The sequence below is a fragment of the Symphalangus syndactylus genome, chromosome X (assembly GCF_028878055.3).
Source record: "Symphalangus syndactylus isolate Jambi chromosome X, NHGRI_mSymSyn1-v2.1_pri, whole genome shotgun sequence".
NCBI classification, from domain to species: domain Eukaryota; kingdom Metazoa; phylum Chordata; class Mammalia; order Primates; family Hylobatidae; genus Symphalangus; species Symphalangus syndactylus.
In genome coordinates, this window is record NC_072447.2 from 115,084,856 (window position 1) to 115,108,331 (window position 23,476).

General features: G+C 39.6%; 1 protein-coding gene across 5 annotated transcripts in view; it reads right to left on the reverse strand.

Annotated features, from left to right (window-relative positions):
- Positions 1–23,476, reverse strand: part of DCX (doublecortin) — a 118,882-nt gene that overhangs the window by 73,254 nt on the left and 22,152 nt on the right. The gene's annotated exons all lie outside the window — the stretch shown is intronic.

Genomic DNA, 23,476 nt, shown 5'->3' on the forward strand with positions numbered 1-23,476 from the left:
CCCCAACCTCTTAGTTGGCATCATCTTGCCCCAGTGGTGGGCCCTTTTTCCCCCAAGTTAGCCAAACCATCATGACCTACTCCTTAGAGTGTTAATTCATAATGAGATATAAACATTGATAATAGCTAAGTATGCTATTTTTTCCTCCCCAAACATTTCAAGCCACAGGCTGCAGGATGGAAGAATTCTTTACCATGTTTGAAACCATACTACTTGTGTGTTCAACTAGCATGATCCCAGACCTAGGAACAGGGGTTCTAGGTCCTAGGCCTGCCATCTCTGTTTTCAAAACAGTTTTATTGAAGTAGCTTTGCAATTTATGCCCCAATTGTGCCATACCACCTTCTGAAATTACAGTGGGTTCATGGAAAGCCACATGTGGAAAGACAGGGGTTCTCCCTCTGTGGTTTTGAAGCCTTTGGCCACAAGGCTATATGAGATAACTGTGGTTTTAACACCAGCTCTTCCAAAACCATAGTCTCCATTTCAATGAAAAAGTCCAATTTTCTCAGACCTCAGGTCCTGTACTTCTTTATAGAAAGCAACAGTAGTCTGAGTGGCCTGATCTAATTTAAAGAGCTTCCAGAACACTGGGGTAGTGCCAAACCCTATGCTTCATTAATAATACCATGATTATTTTATCTTAGGGGACCTGGCTTTCTTTCCTCACTATATTCAAGCATTTCCTGGCTGTTTTTCCAAGCAAAGAAGCAAATGTTGAACGACTTAATAACATTGAGATCATTGGCAACTGGTTTTGAAAGAATAGAAATGAGTTTATGGAGAGTTAAAAAATGGAAGATGAATTCTACTTCTTGCCCTGTATCTCTTGTTTCAATATTTCTCTCTCTCTGTCAGTGGGAGCATTCTTTCTTACTTTCCAGGTGGCATTCCAAGGTTCCCCTAGTTATATCTTAAATTAATCTGTATCCCCTAATTTAACCACATTTACATTAATATATTTTTATAACCATTTTATTGAGATACAAATCAAATACCAGATTAATCAAGGTTCTCTAGAGAGACAGAACTAATAGGGGCTATACACACACACACACACACACACACACACACACAAAGGGGAGTTTATTAAGTATTAACTCACATGATCACAAGATTCCACAATAGGCTGTCTGCTTGGCTGAAGAGCAAGGAGAGCCAGTCTGAATCCCAAAACTGAAGAACTTGAAGTCCAATGTGCAAAGGCAGGAAGCATTCAGCATGGGAGAAAGATGTAGACTGGGAGGCTAGGCCAGTCTCATCTTTTCACGTTTTTCTGCCTGCTTTATATTCTAGCCATGCTGCCAGCTGATTAGATGGTGCCCACCCAGATTAAGAGTGAGTCTGCCTTTCCTAGCCCACTGACTCAAATGTTAATCTCCTTTGGCAACACCCTCACAGACACACCCAGGATCAATACTTTGCATCCTTAAATCCAATCAAGTTGACCCTCAGTATTAACTATCACATATACTATACAATTCACTTATGAAAATTATACAATTCCATGGATTTTAGTATATAAGCTGTGCAACCGCCTCCACAATCAATTTTAGGACAATTTCATCACTCCAAAAAGAAACCCCTTAGCAGTCAATTTCCATTTCTCTCCAGCACTAGGCAAACAACCAATTCACTTTCTCTATATACAGTAATTCATATATTTTAACAGAGACCTCTAGAAAATCTGCATTATCCAAGGGGATGGTCCCAAAAGAGGTGTTTTCAGGTACCATGACAGAGAACATGTGAAAAGTGGTGGCCCTACGACTGGCACACTGCAAATCACATAATCTATTAGCGCATATTTCCAAGAGCCAAAGGTAGTGGGCAGAGATACATTGACAACAGATTAAGCCAGTACTGCAGTTATTTTAATTGATCTTGCTGCCATCCAGGGGGTGAGGAGGAGGGTGCATTCTCAGAGGATGCATCTTTCAAATGGAAATCTGCTGAGGGGCATTCTTTTCCGGCCTTTTACGGTCCACAACAGAGTCCTGCCTCAGTAGATAACTGCTTTGCTCTCTAGCAGCTAACTATAGAGCTATAGGCAATTTGTCAATTGGTTCCACAAAGAGGTTTTGAGCATCTACTTTGAGCCAGGCACTGTACTAGGTATCAGGGATATGAAAATAAATAAGACCATTCCCATAAATTCAGCCTGGGTACACCTGACTTTTGTGGAAAACTGCTAAAAAAAATGTTGCCCTATTCCGCAAAACATACACAAAGACAAGATATATCTCTTTTTGACTATGCTTAGTTCCTGAAAATTTCATCCAAGTTACTCTTTGGCTTAAGGCTTTGATGGCCCCACTAATTACAAGAAACACGTTAATATATTTTCAGTCATTTTACTCTTTAGTAGTGTATTTTAATAGCCAATCTTAGAGTCTTGAGAGGACGGAACTCTGAGATAGGCATGATTTGGTAGAAAGACAAAGAGGGAAATTATAGGTCTCCATTGCTCAATGAGTGGGCCATAGGCCAATAGCATGAGCATCACCTAAAGGCTTGTCAGAAACGCAGAATCTTAGACCTCACCTCAGACTTACTGAATCAAAAGCTGCAATTTAACAAGATTCCTAAGTGACTAATATATACTTTTAAGTTTGAGAGGCACTTGTCTACAGCATAATATCTCAAACTTGACACTACTGACATTTGGGGCTGGATAATTTTCTCTTGAAGTAGGGGGTCAGTGGGGAGAGGGACAGTTCTGTGCATATCGCTCACAATAGTGTCAGAAATAATTAGTCTGTCAGGATGCTTTCACTTTGGAACTGGCTTTGAGAACCTAGTGTTTGTTTTGAAGGCCTAAGGTACATTATTCATTAAGAAGTCCACACACCAAAATTGGGCTTACCCTAGCAATGGTTTTCAACCTTGGCTGGATGTTAGGAACACCTGGAGAGCTTTAAAAAAAAATATGTGTTCCCTACTCCAGGCTAATTATTTCTGAAATTTTGAAGAAATCTCCAGTATCAGTATTTTTTAAAAGCTCCACAAGGTGATCCAATTTTTTTCTAATATTTTAAATGAACATTTTCAAACATAAAGTCTGTATCACTTAGATTCTACAATTAACATTTGCTATATTTTCTTTATCACATATCTATCCCTCTATCCACCCCTCTATCAATCCATCCTATTTTTAACGCATTTCAAAATAGGTTACCGATATTAGAATGCTCACCCTTAAACATTTCTGCAGGCATATCATTAGAGTTCAATATTTATTTAACACTCTTTTTATTAGTCAACTTTTATATACAGTGAAATGCATAAACTGTAAGTATGTCATTTGATATTTTTAGTTTTGTGACATACATACACCTGTATAATACAAACCTTTATCAAGATAGAGAATATTTTCTCATGCATCTTCCCAGTAAACACCCATCCCTGCACCTGAGAGGAAATCACTGTTCCCTTCTGATTTTTTTCTAGGTAATTCCAAGTTGTAGCCAGGGTGGAAAATGCCTTAAAGGGAGATAGGCAAATTCCACTTCCCCAGCCTTCTGTAATTGAGGCAGTGGAGCCTTTTGGTTAGCAGCTCTGGAGTCCGAAAGCTTGAAGCCAGATCCAGCTCAAACAATGCTATCAGTGAAACTTTAGGCAAGGTAACCGTGAAAATCTCAGTTTCTTCATCTATAAAATAGGAATCATAATAGTACCTAGCACAAAAGGTTGGTTGGGAGATTTAAATAAGATAATGTAAGTAAATTAGTAATAAGGTTAATGTTTATTAAGGGCTTACAATTTGTTAGGCACTAAACCAGTTGTATGGATTATCTCATATAATCCTCTCTACTGTTTGATCTCCATGACAGATAGAAAAAATAGGCTTAGAGAGAATAACTTCCCCAAAATCACATAGCTAATTATTGGAAGAGCCAGAATATAACCTAAAGTGGTTTGATTCTAAGAACCACATTCTCACACTGTTAACTACCACACTTCCTTTTCTATGCATTACACACAGAGTAAGAGCTCAAAAACTACTATGTATTAATTATATGCACATTGTATTATATATATAGTATTATATAGATATATGTGTACACACACACACACACACACACACACTTCCCTAGAATTTGTCTAATCTATTCAGTTATAGAGTCCAAATGAAGCCATGGAGCCTCTGACCCAGACACAGAGAAAGCTTAGAAATCTCAGCAGCCCAAAGTTGCTGGTCCACACCTTGGTACGAGCATCTGTATCTATTGTGTTCTTAACAATGCCATTTCCATCATGACTTTGAGAAATACCAGCAATAAGACAAGCCATCATGCTGACCAACACACAAAGCTCTCAGTGACAACATCTCTGTGGAATAAAGAACTGGGGGAAGCGTTTTTTTTTCCCATTAACACATTCACCTCCCTGACTCTCTGTTCTGCAGCTGTGCTGCAGTCGCTCAAACAAAGGGTTGCTGGAAAATCGGTTACATCATCGGCATCAGCTCTGACAGACTTTCCAGAAGCAGCATCATTAACATCTCCACAGAACGAGAGAATGGGCAGGGCTGGAGCTCACTCAAGCTACATTATGCTACCCTTCTTCCTAATGAAAATCCCATTATATTGGGCAATTATCCACACCCCATTCGAGGTGGCTGTTTATGCACATCAGAGTCGTCCATTTTTTCCTAAGTGAGGCAGCATCACATGGAGCCATCTTATTCCTCAGTCTCCCCTGTTGGGCCACTCAGTCTAAAAGCCTACCCTCACAGGCTAGATGATACTAGTTGTTTGGCACCAAGAAGAGAGTGGCATGCTCTGGGCAGGGCAGAAGATGGATATCTAGTAGTAAACTCTGTAGCTGAGTCTTAAGAGGAAGCATGGTGACAGCTGAAAACAGAACTTCCTTTGTCACTATCAGGAAGCCTAAAAATGGCTAGTAAATCAATTTCAAAGCTTTGGAATCTCAATTTAGCCGGCAGGCAGCAAAGGTAGTGAGAAGAGGATGAGACAAGGTGTTGAGACTTCAAGCTTTGTGGCTCCGTTGGAATATCAGACTGCCAGGGTTATTTTAATCATGTGAGGGCTTACAGATACTCTTCCACCAGGGAGGGGAAATAGCTGGCAATTTAGCTAAATGAGTGTCTGGGGTTATGATGAAGTCAGCAATCAAGGGATGCTTTCTAACAGAGGAAAGCTGATAACACAATGAAATGAAATGAAATGAAATGAAATGAAATGAAATGAAATGAAATGAAGTTTTCTGTTAGGGAAGTCAATGTTCCATTATTACAAAACCCATAGAGTTAATGTCCCCAGTGTAATCACTACTATGATTTGACACTTTCAGCTACTGGACTTGTGGCCAAAATATAGCAAGGCTGACCTTTTACCATTATCCTTCTAGCCCCAGAGTGGTTGAGCACACCATTTAGATATAGGGATGAAGGAACAGAGGGACCAAGTTCAAGCTGCAAGAAATCCCTTCCCTGGTCCCTGATTCCACAGAACAGATACAAGATATTTGTGTGAATATTGATCATCAATGACTGGCTCAGCCTTTTAGAAGATTTTGCCTGTGGATACCTTGACTCTCAACCTAGAGATTCAAATATTTTAGGGATGGCGTTTGTTGTCATTCAGGAATATTAGTACACAAAATAAATGGTGTTTGCTGAGCCAAGAAATAGGAATAATTGGTTGTGTTCACTCTTGTCTCCAAGAATGTGGTTCTGGGACACATCTGTCAGACATGCCAAGAGTTAACATTAGGCAGGATCAACTCCTGGCCAAGAAGAGAGTCTAAGGCACCATGCATGGTCCAAATAAATCCAGGTCTTCCTATAAGTGGAGTAAATATTTGTTGTCAATAATAATATGAATATATGCCATTTTTGAGTGCTTACTATGCACCAGGTACTTTACAATAGCCATATCTTATTATCACAAGAACCCTCTGAAGCAGGGATAGTGTCTGGTATATAGTAACTACTCAACAAATAGTACCTATTCATTATTACTGTACCCATTTTTATAGATAATAAAACTGAGGCTCAAAGAAACTTAGAAACTTATTTAGAGTCACAGTATAAAACTGGATGTGACACTTTAAAGAGATTTGGAATTAAATGCATTCTGTTTTATTCTGTCTTAGACAAGTCCAAGCTCCTTAAAATAACAGCTATGGGCTCCCTGAATCTGTTCTTTTTCTATTTTGATCCTCCATGTAATTGCAGTGTTCATGAAATTACACTAAAATCTGAGAGTAGGTGCCCATGTGGGGTACAATGCCACTATGGATGCACAGGAGCTTGCTCCAGAAGTTATTAAAATAGAGCCCATGCCATAATAAGAACTCCAAAGGAAGTGAAGTAAACCAAAGCCCTGTGGCAGGACTGAAGGGCATGTTATGGTTGGGCTATTCCCTTCTAGCTTTCTGGATCCCACTATCTGCCTATTTGAGCATAGCCTAGAGTAGCTTTAAGAAGCTTTCTGTAGGGCCGGGCACAGTGGCTCACGCCTGTAATCCCAGCACTTTGGGAGGCTGAGGCAGGCGGATCACAAGGTCAGGAGATCGAGACCATCCTGGCTAACACAGTGAAACCCCGTCTCTACTAAAAATACAAAAAAAAATTAGCCGGGCATGGTGGCAGGTGCCTGTAGTCCCAGCTACTGGGGAGGCTGAGTCTGGAGAATGGCGTGAACCCAGGAGGTGGAGCTTGCAGTGAGCCGAGATCGCGCCACTGCACTCCAGCCTGGGCGACAGAGCGAGACTCCGTCTCAAAAAAAAAAAAAAAAAAAAAAAAAAAAAGAAGCTTTCTGTTATCCATAGATGATCCAAGCATTGGAGAACAAATTAATCCATGGGATCTTTTTTATATTGCTTATGGGGTTATACATTAATACAATACTTAAAAACACTGTGGCATTATCTTGTAAAATTGTAGACTCACATATGCTACTGTTCAGATCCTGGGCATGTTTGCCCTAAGATCCATTTCTCACTGTCTCTTGATATGCTCAGTTTTGCAGCAGGGTGACTGCTGCAGGCTACTCATCTTGGGCAGCCAGGTTATCTGCCTTCCAGTTGAGTTCACCCAATGGAGGGAAAATGACAGGCAGCAGGAAGGGAAAAGCCAAGGTATTTCTTAACTAGCACCTTTCTCCACCCTCACCTCAAGTAGCATACCCTGTGGTGGCCACAGCTCTCACATGGATTCAGTTTCCACAGGAGAGTTGGTCATGATTCCAGCTTCTACTAGGTAACCCTGGCCCTGAGCTCTGGTGACACTAACCCTTTGTTCTGCCAGTCCTAGGGAGGAGTGGTAACAGTTGCTGCTATTGTTAACTTATAGGTTGTCTCACCACCTGCTGTTAGGCTTCTCAGCTATTGGTCAGCATAATATTCAGCAATAAAGGAAGAAATTATTGACACATTAAACAACTTAGACCTCAAGGGAGTTATAATGAATGAAAAAAAATCTCAAAATATGACATACTAGATGATTCAATTTATATAACCCTCTAGAAATAACAAAATCATTGAGATGGAGAACAGATTAGTGATTGCCAAGGGTTAAAGGCAGGAGTGGGGTGGGTAGGAGGGTGCATGTGACTACAAAGGGGAAGCATGAGGGATCCTTATGGTAGCTAAGAAGTTCTGCTTCTTGATGCTGGTGATGGCTACACAAAAATCTACACATGATAAAATTTTACATAGGCATACAACTACATAAACACACACACACAAAAGGAATGTATGTAACACTGGTGAAATATTAATAAGGTCTGTGGATTGTACTCATGTCATTGTCCTAGTTTTCATACTGTACTATAGTTATGTAAGATGTTACCATTGGGAGAAACCTGGGGGAAAGGTACATGGTAGCCTTTTTTGTACAATTTTTACAACTTCTTGTGAATCTATTATTATTTCAAAATAAAAAAGTTCTTAAAAATAAAAAGGAGCTTTCCATGAGTAGTCTAGACAGTACTAGGGCAGCATGCTTAGGTCTCTTCATGCCTAAGGCTTCTTGATGGTTAAGATAATTTGTGAGTCCCACTCTAGGCTCTTGATTGCTGACTTTATATCGTAGTGTTCTCCTCTCTCATTCATATTTACAGTGCAAAGTACTTGGAGGATGATCCATTGTTCTTAAGCAAAAACATACTTTACATTAAGCTCTCTATGTCAGAATAAAATCAGTTACCCAAGCCAGGAGCACCTTTCTCTGCTCCTCCACTAGAAAAGCACAAGAGCAAGGCACTGGCATATTAAACAACATAATTGCCCTGGCCATCTTGACTAAGTGGCATGATGTGATTATCAAATTCATTAGGTTTTCTCCATTGGGAAATGAAATAAGCAAATGACAGACTACCACAACAATCCAGCTTCCCTTCCTTTGCCTGCATTTCCTACGAAGATTTCCAAGTTTAGGAGCAACAACCACATTCAGCACCATGGACAACACTATCAGATGCCAGCTATTGAGAGAAACAAGCTCTGAGGTTTATTAGCTCCCTAAGTTTCTCCTCTTGATTCTGCTTTCCTCCCTTTAGTAAACTGATATTTAAGAAGACAATAAGCTGAGGTTCTTACCGTTTTATAGGAAGAATCAGGAATGAGCCGGGGAGGGGCTATTGAAAACATCAATTTTTTAAGGAAAAGTTAGAATTGAAGGCAGCTGTGGTTCAAAACAACTTAAGCAGATCGAGGTGTGTCCTTAGCCAGTTACTCCTGTGTAGTAACACACCCCGGACAGAGTCCTTTGTCTAGTGGTAAGATGAAGCATGCATGCAGCAGTCAGAGTCTTTGCTGATTCTTGCAGAAATCTTCACCTTGGCACCAGCCTGCTGGCAAAATGGACCTCAGAAGTCTTTGCTGTATGAAAATGAGAGGCTACAAAATTAAATGAAGGTGAAAATATAAGGGAAACTTCTGTGCTATGATATAGAGCCCAAAAAGAACTAATTCTGAATAAGTCCCTGAGGAAGGTAGGAATGAAGAGAATATGCCATTTCAAATAACTAGCTGACCACTGGGGCTTGCTGATCAGTAAGCAGAACCAACGAAAATAATAGCTGAATGGTCCCTTAAAGATTCTCTAGCTCAGTGGTTGTTAAACATGAGTTTGCATCAGGAATTACCAGGAGGGCTTGTTAAAACAGATTTCAGAGACCAGCCCCCAGAGTTTGTGATTCAGAAGGTATGAGGTGGAGCCTGACAATCTGCATTTGTAACAAATTCCCAGGTGATACTCATGCTGCTGATGGAGGAGGGAGCATGCTTTGAAAGCCACTCTCTAGTCCAACCTCTGTTCCCATTTCTATTACTCTTTTGGTAAGAATCCCATACAAAATTCATTATCAAGTGCATTGCATAGTAGTTAGGGTTGCCAGACTTACCAAATAAAAATACAGGATGCCCAGTTAAATTTGAATTTCTCATTGCTTATCTAAAACAAATTTAACTGTCTGTCCTACACTTAATCTGACAACGCTAATCTGAAGAAACTGCTGGTAAATTTGAAGAAAAGGAGTTAACTTCTCAGCTCATGTTTTTGCTATGCCCTTCCTGCCTCAGGCACTAATGAAGATAGGAAACACCTGACCCCTCCTCCTCCCGCCTCCACTTCCAGCCTGACAAGCTTGTTGGGGCTCTATTGAGCCAGCGTAAAAAGGCTGTGATTTGAAGAGCTGCAAAAAATCAGCAGCAGCTAAACTGGTACCCTCCAGTATCTCTCATTTCTATGGAAAGTTTGATTTTGGTTCCCTGCCCTGTGATTAACCAAAACAAGAGGAGACAAATAAAAATTCTTTACAGCTGTTTCACACTGACAGACCTGACCTTCCCAGCTGAAGGTTCTTTGTGCTGAGAAATTGTTACCTAGCAACCAGGCCTTGCAGCTGCCAGACTCCAAACATTGAAAGCATTACTTACAGAAAAGAAGCCAGGAGAAGGGTGGGGTGGGGACTGCATCAATCTGAGCTTTGTCTTGGGGTCTAACGCTACATTTGAGTGAGAAAAGAAGCAGAGATCGAAGTCCCTTCCTGTTGAGAATCAACTTCCCAATCAGACTGCTTGGGTTCAGCTTTCTGTCACCTGCATCTGCTCTACCTACCACTCCTAGGTGTGAAAATGAGAGGGTTGAAGGAGGAGTGGGAATGCTTCCCAGAGATGCCAAATACTCTGGATGGTGCACATGGCTTTTACTTTTTGACAATGGAACACATTTTCAGTCTTCAATATACATTGTCAATGATTGGTCCACTTCCTTCCTTTCCTCTTCCTCCCTTCCTCCTTCTTCCTTCCTCCCTTCTGCTCCTTTTCTCCTTCTCCTTCTCTTTCTCTCTCTCCTTCCACTAGGAACACTTGTCTTCATAATATAACTGTGGAAACTAAGGCACAAGGAGCCCAAAGGACTTACCTAATCTTGAACACCTCATAGAATCTTTTCCTTCTTAGCAGTGTGTAAGACTTGGGCAGCAGTGAGAAGGCAGGACCAGGAAACCAAAGAAAGGCCCAGGACAAAACGTAGGGGCCAAGCATAGGAGCAAGCCTGACATGGTAGAGCCTCCAAAATCAATGGTCGAGATGAGACAATGGGCTAGAGTCAGGCAGGGATCAAGGAATCAAGGAGCATAGAAGTCAAACGAAAGCATTGAACATGTATATAAAAGGTTTAATGTATTGATCTGGGGAGGGGCCAACCATCTGTATTTTTAAAACTTCACAGGTATTCAGAATATGTAGCTAGTGTTGAGAATCTCCCAATATTGCAGAAGGTAAAGGATTAGCTTAGCGGTTTTCAAACATTAGGATGTACGTGAATTACCTGGCTAGCTGCTTAACATGCAAAGTCCTGAGTCCTATCCTCTAGCAAATCTAATTTAGCAGGTCTGGGGCGAGGCTCAGGAAATCTGCATTTTTAACAAGCTACCCACATGAATTCTGATATGAACAACACACTGCAAAATACTGGTTTATGGTATCTCTTTGACATAAAGTTTACTTTTATATAATCAAATAATATTCTTCACACCTCCTTACCAATCTTCTCTAACAGACAAACAACTTCCAACTTTCTAATATGTGCAACTAGGTAGTGACCAAATTTCTGTATATGGGCATGGAGATTCTCTTCAGGGGCCATTAGTAGCTTGCCCCACGACTATACCCACAGTTGTCTGTCTAGTAAGCATCCATTTTATCTCTGTCTGCAAGTCCACTGCCCCGAAACAAGCAAGTCCACTGCCCTGCAAGTCCACTCCCACGTGCTTTGAATTGACTGCTGCTAAGATGTGAATGTGTTCCCTCCAAAATTCAGGGGTTGATAATGTAATATTATTAATAGGTGGAGCTTTTAAGAGGTGATTAAGCCATGAAGGCTTCTCCTTTGTTAACGGGACTAAGGCCCTCGAAGAGGCTTCACATAGCATTAGGCTCTCTTGCCCTTCTGCCTTCTGCCATGTGAGGACAGTATTCCTCCCTTCTGGGAAATTCATACCTCACCAGATAAGCAAACCTGCCAGCACCTTGATCTTGAACTTTCTTGCCTCCAGAACTGTGACAAAATAAATGTCTGTTTTTTATAAATTACCTAGTCTAAGGTAGTTTGTTATAGCAGCACAAATGGAAGTTTTAGTTGATAAGCACACACTATAATTCACGCATAAACTATATTACTGAATTTGAATATCTTTAGAAACGTATTTCTTTTAAGTAACAGCTTTATTGAGACATACTTTATATACCACGCAATTCACCCATTTAAAGTGTACAATTAAATGGTTTTTGGTACATACACAGAGTTGTGCAACTATCACTGCAACCAATTTTAGAACATTCTCATCACCCCCAACAAAAACCCCTGTGCCCATTAGCTGTAAATCCCTATTTCTCCCCAAACGTCCCAACCCTAGGCAACCACAAACCTACTTTTGTTTCTATGTATTTGTCTATTCTGGACATTTAATATAAATAGAATCATACAATATACGGTCTTTTGTGTCTGGTTTCCTTCACCTAATGTTTTTATTGTTCATTCATGTTATAGCATGTCATCACTTGATTTTTTATGCCTGAATAATATTCCATTGCATGAATATAGCACATTTTCCTTATCCATTCTTTCATTGATGGGAATTTAATTTGTTTTCACCTTTTTGCTATTATGAATAATGCTGTTTTGAATATCTGCGTGCAAGGTTTTCTGTAGACATACATTTTTATTTCTCTGGAGTAGAATTGCTGGGTCATATGGTGACTCTGTTTAATCATTCAAGGAACTGACAGACTGCTTCCAAAGTGGCTGCACCATTTTATATTCCCACCACCAGTGCATGAGGTTTCTTTCTTTCTTTTTTTTAACTTCCTTGCCAATGCTTATTATTCTCTTTTTTATTATCAACCCTAAGGGTGTAAAGTGGCATCTCATCGTAGTCTTGATTTGCATTTGCCTTACGGCTAATTATGTTGAGCATCTTTTCATGTACATGCTCCTTGGAGAAATATCTATTCAAGGCTCTGCCATTTTAAAATTGGACTATTATCTTTATATTATTGATTTGTAAGCGTTCTGTGTATATATTCTAGGTACAAGTCCCTAGTCAGATATATGATTTTCAAATATTTTCTTCCATTTTATGAATTGTCTTTCCACTTTATTGATGTATCATGTGCAGCACAGAAGTTTTTAATTCTTACAAAGTCCAATTTGTCTATTTTTTCTTTGGTTGCTTGTGTTTTTGGTATCATATCTAAGAAACCATTGCCTAATCTAAATTCAAGATTTATACATATTTTTTCCTTAAGAATTTCATAGCTTACATTTGGGTCTTTGATTCATTTTGAGTTAATTTTTCTATATGCTGTGAGGTGGGGATTTAACTTCATTCTTGTCCCTGTGGATATCCAGTTGTTCCAGCACTGTTTGCTGAAAAGACTATTTTTTCCCTATTGAATTACATTGGTATTTTGAAAATCAATTGGTTGTAAATGTAAGAGTTTATTTTTGAACTCTCAATTTTATTCCATTGATTTATGTGTCTATCTTCATGCCAGTACCACACTGTTTTGATAACTGTAAACTTGTGGTAAGTTTGAAATTAGGAAGTGTAAGTTCTACTTTCTCCCTCTTTTTTTCAATATTGTTTTTGCTATTCTGGATCCCTTGAATTTCCAAATGAATTTTAAGATTTGTTTATCAATTTCTGCAAAGTCAGTCGGTATTTTCATAGGAATTTCATTGAATCAGTAGGTCAATTTGGGGAATATTATTATATTAATAATATTATAAATTCTCTTTTGAACTGGTTTATAATATCAGCCTGGTTCTCTCATTTATTATGAGTTAAATAAAATTTTAACACATGTTCATTTTTATATTTGTGTGTTATGATATTATCTTTTTTTTGAAAATTATATTTTAACACCTGTGATTTAGGTAAAGCAAGGATACTTCCTCCATTTCATAGATGTGGATACTGACACCCCAAGAGGTTAAGTGACTGGCATGGGTTGAACAGCAACTTAATGATAGAGCTATGATTAAAATCCAGGTATTTTGACTCCCAATCAAAGATTTTTTTACCAATCAATATTTTGTTTCTTAAAATTTTTTAAATGGTAGAAATGATGTTCTGGAAAGAATTCTGTTAGGTTTCTGCTTGGAATATAATTTCTTTTTTTTTCTCTTTCCTATATTCCAAACTCTACTCTGCCAATATGATGTTCTTGTGTTTTCAGTATATATTTATTTTAGCTAAACTTAACAAGGTTGAATTATTTGTGTGGCATTTGTTTCTTGGATCAAGGTACGGGGGAATGCAAAATATAGTGCAAAGGATTAGACAGGACATCATGTTGAATGAAAGTACCAGTGAAGTATAGTCCATGACACAGGGAACCCCAAAGGAATATATATCAATTGGGACATTAAACAGAATTTGGGATGACAGAGAATTATCTGTACATAATGGTATGGGTGTAAGGCTTTCATGGGAGGAGGTGGGGAGGCTGACATGAAAGAATGCAGAATTGCCCTGAAGATTTAAGAAAGCAGCCATTTGTTCTGCCTATTCTGTGAAGAAAACAACTCTACTCAGAACCTATTTCAAAGAATTCCTATTTAGAAAACAAGCATATTTTCCCTCTCAGTCTTTTTTGTCCAAGCAGAATATGTCATTCTCCAGCATTTACTTGCAAATTGGAAATGTCTCTATTAAGATATAACTCCCAGTAACTATGGTTGTCCAAAGTTGAAATTCCTCAACACTCACTTACTCTGAATATTAGGCTATGTGTCGTAAAACAAAAATCAACAAAGGAGAGGAGGCCTACAGTTTCAGCTTGTATTAAAGATATAGGTTCTTATTTCTAATCCATTCTAAAGGGCTATTGATGATGCAAGAATATTACTCTGGTTTTCTAATGTAGCTATCTAAAGCAAGCCTTTGATTCTTTTTTTTTTTAAATCCACTGCACCATCCCTGTACCTTATTTTGAATATTATTTATAGCAGTGGTTCTCACGCTTTGTCAATAGAATTACTGGCAAAGATTGTTGAAACCCAGAATGCTGGGCCCCACCCATTTTGAATTCAGTAGATCTAGAGAACTGTGATTTTGTATTTCTAACAAGTTCCCAGATGACGCTGATGTTGCTGGCACATGAACCACACATTGAGGACCACTACCTTCTAGCCTTCTTTGGTCTTCTGGCCCACAGTATCAGCATCACTTAGGAACTTGTTAAAAATGCAAAATCTTGTACACAAATTAAAGTTTGAGAAGCACTAGAGAACATTGAGGCCAGTAGTTTCTAGACCTGGATGTTAGCAGAATTGCTTGCAGAGCTTTCAAATTTCTAGATTTCCAGGTCCCTCCCCCAACAATTCAGTTCCCAGTGATTCTGATGCACAGCCACGTTTGGGAAACATTGCTTTAGACAAGTGCTATCCCAACATACTTTTATCACAACCTCTCCACCTCTCCTCACATACAGTCACATGTTATCCTTTAGCAATTTCTGTGAATGGCAAATGAGCCCAGCAGAGAAGCATTTTACTTGGACTTTGAATGGCCTTAAGCAACTGGAAGCTGTTCACACAAATGGCTCAAGCATTGATTTTGTAAAAACAACATGTTAAATACTGGAACTGGAGGAAGGGAGAGATACAAGAGAGTGCAAGACAGGATCTGTTGGGGAGATAGACCTAACACACATAGAAAAATAACTGCAAAACAATAAAGTGATAAACTCTCTGGCATTCTCAGTATGCCTGATGTTCAAACACGGTATGTGAATCGGAAAACTGCACAAAAAGAGGTGACCATGGGCATGCATAGGGAATCATCTCACTTTTTTTTTTTCATTTTCTCTTCTAGGAGTCATTCAACAAATGGTCTCTGAGACAAAGAATAACTCAACAATATGGAGCTAAATAGGGGAATAGAAAATGCACTTAACACTCAACAACTTTTGTATAGAAGGATGAATCACAGAGAGTGTATCTGATTAAATAAGGAAAAGGTGGGAATGGGGACATGGATCTTGAATGAAAATTACTCTTGGTTTCCATCCTCTACAAAATGTGGCATCTACAAGCTGAGTGCAAGCCAAAGACTCCCAAGCCAGGAACAAATGAAGTCTCTCCTAAGCAAAAATGCCTGATACCATGCTAAAATCCCCAAACCTCATTCCTTTTCTTCCAGACATGATTATGCCCCAAACAGATGATGTAGGCTAGAAACATGCTAGAGCTAGACTAACAGCACCCCCTGCTATAGATTTGTGTCCTTGTGCATGATGTTTATGTTTCTTCTTGGTAAAAAAAAATATAAATTTTCAGGACATCTTCATTTGCCAAAATTTTAATCCAATAATCCATATCCTAGCTTTTGAAATGGAGCACTTACTCATTTGTTAATTCAAGGAGACCTGGGAAATGAAAAAGAATAAAAGTTTTATCCACTGTCCTACTAGTATAATTTATTGACAGAGCGGATGCTTTGCCTGGTTACCAATTAGTATTTTCTGATTCTGTTGGCATGATCATCCTTTACAAATGAATAATGGTTATGTTATTCAGAGCACCTTCACAGGTATTTTGATGTCTACAGCTCTAAAGTTATATGACCTAATATTGTCCTTTATGGCCCTATGAGGTAGGTTAGGCAAGGTCTCTTAATCTGTTCTGTACCTTAGTTTATTCATCTATAAAATGAGAGGGTTGGACTAAAACAATAGTTCTCAAACTTGGCTGAACATTGACTTGCCTAGGGAGATTTAAAAAATACTGACACTGGTGCCTGGGTCTCAACTCCAGAGGATTTTGATGGAATTATTCTGGAGTCAGGTCTAGGCATTGAACCTTCTAAAAGTTCCCCAAGATTTCTAGTGGACAGCCAAAACTGAGACCCACTTGATTGGATGAGGACTAAGGTCTCTTACAGCTCTGATATTCTGAGTCTAGATGCCATTTTAATTTTAAGGATGAGGTAACTGAGACACAGAGGGGTTAAATGACTGCTGAAGTTCAAAAACTAAATCACTTCTAAGATAGATGATAAACCCTAACCCATGTCTTTCTACTTCAAAGCTTAGACCTTTGTTTCCAGCTGCCTTTAGTTTACCAAATGTCTAAATCTGTACAGCTATTAACCCTGACTTTAGCCTTTATACCTTTATCTATAGAAATACAACATTTCAGAAATATTGCCCTTGGACTATTGCCTTCCTCTGTTGAGCTCACTATACCTTCTCCTCCATTAGAAGGCCTTCATGAATTAGCCTCCACCTGGCCCTAATCTAAGTGTGTATGCATTATTTTAGTACTTACTAATTATTAAGTCACTCTCCATTCGTTCATTCATTCAATATATATAGAGCATATACCATGTTCCAGGCACTGTTCTAGGTCCTGAGGATACATCTATGAACATGATAATGCCTCTGCCCCTGACAGTTGTTCATATGTTACTCTAAAGATATAAGACTTTACTCTAGGTATGGAGCTTGTCTTCTTGACTAGATTGTAAGCACCTCAAAACTAGATACTTTATTTTCTGGCCCCTATAGAGTCTCCCAAAGTGATAGTACAATACTCTGCAAATAACGGATACATTGCGGTTTAGTGATTACAAAGGACCATCACAGTCGGCTATTAATAGAACCTACTATTAAGAAAGTCACTAAAAATTGGAACTATTGAGCATTTTGTTTATTCTTTATATAATAGATAATTAAAATTTACTGATGTCTGGGACTCTTGCCAGCATGGAATTATTTCTAGACATTGCCAGGAAGCAGCTTAAGATGGGCTATTTTGGAAAGTTTGAAATTTGAGTTATGTTATCATGGAACTTTATGTACAGGGAGGACTGAAGTGCACAGAATGTTTGCATTGTGGAAGAAACTTTTGGGAATATATTCTACCAAAGCAGAAACTGAGATACAGAGAGAGGTGGTGGTTTCTCATAGATTATCCAGCTCTTTAGTGGCAAAGCAGGAGTCTCTGAGTCCCTTGACCAAAGCTCTTTTCCACAATTTATTCCTGTGTTGCGGGGCTTGGCAAATGCCCCGGAAAAGGCAGTGCCTTTGAACTCCGGATTGAAACATCAACTCTTCTCTGCGTCTCCAGCCTGCTGGCCTGCCCTGGATTTGCCAGCCCTCACAAACTGTGTGAGCCAATTTCATAAAATAAATCTCTTTATATACATCCTATTGGTCCTGTTTCACAGGAGAACCCTGACCACAAAAAGCCCATATAATAAATATGTTGGGTTTTGTGGTCCTACATTTTCTCTGTTGTATATTTTTTGTCCTTTTTAAAAAACCTATAGTTTGCTGACCTCTGATCTATTGTATTTTGACTAATGGAAAATCAAGTTCTTGGCTGGGTGCAGTGGCTCACGCCTGTAATCTCAGCACTTTGGAAGGTCGAGGTGGGTGGATCACCTGAGGTCAGGGGTTTGAGACCAGCCTGGCCAGTATGGTGAAACCTCGTCTCTACTAAAAATACAAAAATTAGCCAGGTGTGGTGGTGGGCACGTGTAATCCCAGATACTTGGGAGGCTGAGGCAGGAGAATTGCTTGAACCTGGGAGGCAGGGATTGCAGTGAGCCAGAATCATGACACTGCATTCCAGCCTGGGCAATAGAGCGAGAATCTGTCAAAAGAGAAAGAGAAAGAAAAGAAAGAAAGAAAGAGAGAGAGAGAGAGAGGGAGGGAGGGAGGAAGGGAAGGAAGGAAGGAAGGAAGGAAGGAAGGAAGGAAGGAAGGAAGGAAGGAAGGAAGGAAGGAAAATCAGGTTCTCCTTTGTATTCCAAAGGGAAGTTTCCTAGAGACTGTAAACTCTAATCAGCCTTAATTCTTTCTAATTATATTTCAATCTGATTACTCTTGTTTTCTATCACTAGCTCTGCCTTTTGTATGAAGATTTCCAGAATCTAGAATCTTCGTGTTTATGCTGTATGTGTTACATACACAAACTAGCTACCCCACATCATTCTGTTCTGTTTCAGGCTGGGACTTGACAAGGGCAAGGGCAGTATGGAGCAGATACTGTCATCCTTGAAAGCCACATCCAGCTAGGGGGATGGGAACCTATTGATTGATTTAAACATTTTTTTTTTTTGCTTGAAAAGATGGGAAGGAGAATGATTGCTGTCTGACCTCAGGTCTCAGCAAGGTCCCTGTGGAGTAGCCAACCTCCATACCACTCAGTGAACTGAACCACAGCCAGCACTGTTAAGCTGAGTGGGAATGTGTGTGTGAAATTTTTTAGCTTGCTCAGTAACAGTTATTTCCTCTGGAGTCCAAGTGCCAGCCCCGGACCAAGCCAGAAAAATATCTACAAGCAAAGTGGCAATGTAAAGTAAAACCCCATGAGAGTGTCCCCTCTAAATTCTTATCTTCTATTTACATCAGTTGGTGTCTAATCCCAACGACCACCAGCTTCCAGATAGGGCTTATTGGTAAATCATTAGGAAACAAACTCTTCAGCAGTCAATGTGACAGCAGTGGTCAGATTCAGAACCCTACTCCAGGGTGGGGTGGCTGTTGCTAAGGAAGATTACGGTTGGGGTTGACATAGAGCTGCCTAAATTAACTACCACTAATACAGACATGGATTAAAACCAGCCCTACCCTCTTTTCTCTGGATGAACTGCAGTAATTCATCCCATTGCTAATCAACTTCCACTCCACCTTCACTCAGCTGCCTTCTGTAGGACCACAGGCTAAATGACAGAAAAAGTTTCAGCTTGAAAATGAATGACACCATCCATCATTCCCAGAAGCCTCTCCTAGAAGATGCTGAGGAGGCAAATTTCTATTCCCAACTCTGAGTCCACCAAGCCAGAAAAAAATGCCGGCTATTGACAGCGTTTTATTACCATGCTTTGTATAGTGGGTAACATATGTTAGAACAAAGGAAGGGGAGAAGTCCTCCTTGGTACATCTCAATTAGTAGCTGGTACATCCAAGAAGCTACCGCATTCTTAGACTAAACCTTCAATGAGTCATACCATTCTTATTCATTGCTTAGCCAATGTTACCTCACAATGCCGGCCCAGAAATCAGATTGCTCTGTATATCCAGGGCTGATTATCTGTTAAGTATGGTAGGCAAAGTGCCTAGGGCCCACAGCACTCTTATGGACCCATGAAAAGGGTTTAATTTCTTTGAAAACCAGAAACATAAATAAACTTTTAGGTTGGTAAAAATGCTTTAAAATGTAATATTAATATATACATCTTTATATCAGCACAATGGTAGTTTGTTTTTTAGTGGAGGAAGAGATCCACAAAGGCAAAAGTGCCTAGGGCCCACCAGAAGCATAATGCATTCCTAAGTTTATCAACTATTCCTAAAGGTCCAAAATCTAAAGGGTAGGATGACCTGCTAGAGAACTCACACTTCTTTTAATCAGAGAAATCTGGGAAAGCGCAAACATCAATTCCCAGCAGGAGACAAGTCAAACACTTGAAACTCCAAGCAAGGCAAGGCTCCATTCTCTTTGCAAACAGCAAGAGGAAGTTCACCTATCAACTGCCATATTAAATAAATTGTGGAGGCAAATACTGCCAGAGGGAGGCTTTTTATCAAGGCTGTAATGTCTCTGGTGAGTAAGACCAGAAATGTTCTGACATATAAATATTTATATACGACTTCATCAGATGAGACAGCCAATACTTAAAAGTAACAGGGGCACAAGTGTGTGTATGCAGACACAAAGAGACTTAGAGAGGTGCTGGTCTCTGGCTCAAAACCTCTTTTAAGGGATATTATCATGCTGTGCGAGCCATTCAGACCCCTAGGGTCCTCCAAATTATTGCCAGCTGGAGAAGTATGGGGTTGGTGCAATAGAAAGTGTGCAGTCTATTTAAATGGTAAACACTACTTATGGAAGTTAAGTCTAATTAGTAAACCTGACTGATTCCTCCAGTGAGACTCTGCAGCATGGTGTGGTGAGTGGAAGGAGTGCTTATTTGTATAGGACTAAATCTATTGTGAAGGTTCTAAACCTGGCAATTGATATTACTTCCTCTTTACCACTAAGGCTAGAGAAGCCAGACTTTAATGCCTATGACCAATAGGATTTTCCTAACCTCTTACAACTTTGGGGGACTATTCAAACATCTTCTAGAAAATTTGCCCCTTTTGTTCAATTTCTCCTTTTCCTTCTATAGTTTATATCAGAGATGGATGCTCTAAAGTCCTGCCCTTACCATGGGTGAATAGGTGTTAACCTTTGCAGTGATTGTTGGTACTCTATCAAAAAAGCCCTTTTTGATTTAGTTTATAAACCCTATCAAAATGCAGTGGTGCCTGTTTTCTTTCAATTTAATTATTCCTTTCAGCCTTGAAGGTTTTTCCTTTTCAAGATTCTCTAATTAAAATACAAATAAATACCTGAGGCAAAGACCAGTGATTCCCAAAGTGCATTCTACCATATGGTCATAGATTTATATTTAAGGTTTGGTGTTCAAACAAGTTTGGGGAATACTGGTCTAAACACAAGCAGATTTCTTTGTAGAGGGATTCTTGGAGTCTTTTTTCCAAGAGGAGACTATACTATGTAATGTTACTGAACTTATTTGACCACAGAATATTTGATCAGACTAGTGTTACATATAGTGTAATTTGAGAAATGTGCTCTAAATTGATAGGAGCTAACATAGTGAGGATTGATTTGTTAGAGCCTTACCAACTAAATCCATGGACTATGATGAAGGCTTTGAGAAAATCAGACTCAGAAAATGTCTGATCTATCTGAGTTAGGGCTTTAAGTGGTAAGATAAGACAAGAGCACACACTTGGACTAAGGGCTAGCTCTATATGTTATAGTGTATACATGACATAAGTAAGTTACACGGGACATTTTAGCAACCAACTACATATAAAACAAGAGCTAGCAAAGAAAAAATGGGACACTGGACAGACTAGTTTTGATAGATCTGGAGCATGGGAAGCTGCCAAGAAACAGATCCAATAGCCTGACCCAGTCATAGCTCCATCTGCCTAGTCACCTCTGAGAGTCTTTATGAGCCAAGGCTTGCCCTCTGGTCTACTGGAGAATTTTGCTTTCTGTTCCCAGCAATAAGGACTATTCAAATCATCTGGATTTTATTGATTTACTATCCTAAATCTTTATCTGAAACAGACCCTGTCTGCTACATTTGACACAGCTGCCCGCACCTGCCTTTTAGTGTTCTCTGGATACATCTTCATCTAGTTCTCCATGGTTTTCTCTAGCAATTCCTGGGCTCTTATGCCTACCCACCCATTTAATGCAAATGTCTACAGGGCCTTTTCCTTGGACAATTTCTCACATGCACCCTTGGTAAGGTCATCTACTTACCTGATTTTAACTACCATTGTTTGAAGATTACTCCCAAGCCTGTATCTCTAGCCAAGACCTCTCTCTTGAGTTCCAGATCCATATCTATCACTTTCTCCTTCTGGAGTCTCCACTTAGATGTAGCAAAGTACCCCAAGTTCAATGCATCTAAACCCCCTAGCCAGGTGTGGTGAGACACGCTTGTAAGTCCCAGCTACTCGGGAGGCTAAAGCGGAAGGATCACTTGAGCCCCGGAGTTTGAAGCAGCAGTGAGAAAGGATCATGCCACTGCTCTCCAGCCTGGGTGACAGAGCAAGATTCTGTCAATACATAAATAAATAACCCTACTTCTTGCCCTGGCTTTCCCTGCCTCAGTGAGTGGCCCCACCATCCACCCACATAACTGAACCATAAAACTCAGAGTCACCTGAGTCCTCCAATTCCCTCACTTGTGGTAGGCAGAATTCTAAGAATGACCCTTCAATGACCCTGAACTTTGTATATTCTCCTCTCTTTGAATTATAATTATGAGTTGCCATTCCCATGATTATGTTATGTTTCATGGCAAAAGGGCTTTTTTATGTAATTAATGTTACTAAATTAGTTAACTTTGGGTTAATCAAAGGGGAGATTATCCAGTTGGGACCATTTTAATCACATGACCCCATTAAAAGCAGAGAATTTGCTCAGCGTAGTGGTAGAAAAGGAAATCAGAGAGATTCTAAGCATGAGAACAATCTGATGTATGTTGTTGGCTTGAAAATGGAAGGGAACATGTGAGAAGAATGTGGGTAACCTTTAGAAGCTAAAAACATTTCTCAGCTGACATCTAAGAAGGACATGGGAATTGAAATCTGCCCCAAACCTTAACAAGCATGGAACTAGACTCATCCCCAGAGCCTCCAGATAAAAGCCTATCTTATCTGACACCTTGACTTCAGCTTTGTGAGGCCTTAAGCAGAGAATCTAGTCAAGCCTTCTTTAACTCTGACCTACAGAACTGTGACATAATAAATGAGTGTTGTTCTAAGCTGCTATGTTTGTGGTAACTTACTACACAGCAATAGACAATTAATACACCCTCAAATTCAATTAATCACTAAGTTCTCCAGTTTCTACCTCACAAATATTTCTTGGCTTTGTTTTCTCCTTTTTTATTTCCACTACTGCTGCCTTGATTTAGATCCTTCTATTCTCCTGCCTGTACTACCACACAGCCCCTATCTGGACTCTCTACTAGTTTTGTCTTCCTGAAATTCAAAACAACAGTGACCTACTCAAACTGCATATCTGATCATATAATTTCCCTGCTTAAAATCCTTCAGTGGAGCCTAGCACAGTGGCTAACACCTGTAATCCCAGCACTTTGGGAAGCTGCGGCAGGCAGATCACTTGAGCTCAGGAGTTTGAGACCAGCCTGGCCGACATGGAGAGATCCCGTCTCTACAAAAAATACAAAAATTGGCTGGGTATGGTGGTCCACGCCTGTAGTCCCAGCTACTCAAGAAGCTGAGGCTGAGGTGGGAGAATCGCTTGAGCCCAGGAGGACGAGGCTGCAGTGAGCCAAAATCATGCCACTGCATTCCAGTCTGGGCAATAGTGATACCCTGCTAAAAAAAAAAAAAAAAAAAAAAAAAAAAAAAAAAAAAAAAAAAAAAAAAA